Source organism: Tympanuchus pallidicinctus, unplaced genomic scaffold (genome assembly GCF_026119805.1).
Source record: "Tympanuchus pallidicinctus isolate F22 unplaced genomic scaffold, pur_lepc_1.0 scaffold10, whole genome shotgun sequence".
Lineage (NCBI taxonomy): Eukaryota > Metazoa > Chordata > Aves > Galliformes > Phasianidae > Tympanuchus > Tympanuchus pallidicinctus.
In genome coordinates this window covers 605,384-605,733 of record NW_026294619.1, presented here as the reverse complement: position 1 = coordinate 605,733, position 350 = coordinate 605,384, and positions in this window count along the sequence as shown.

The following is a 350-nucleotide window of genomic DNA, read 5'->3' as shown; positions in this document are numbered from 1 at the left end:
TTCTGTTTTACTGGTTCTTAAATATATATAATATATTTATATATATATATATATTTCTCAGAAAGTAAAATTGTGGGAGAAAATTAAAGGGCTGCAGTGAAGGATTGTGCTCTTCTAAACAACTGGCAGATGAAGCATGAGAAGTGTGGGCTTATTTGTATTGTATCTGCTCCCATATATTGGAAATTGCACAGAATTGTTGCAGGACAAGTCATACTTGTCCTGTATCAGATAAAAATGATTTAAGTGGGCAGGCTTCTGCTCCTGTTGATCAGTAATCAGTTTTTCATGTATGCTGCCTTTTTATCCCAGTGATCAGGTTTGGTAGATGTAGGGGCTGCTTCTGGGGC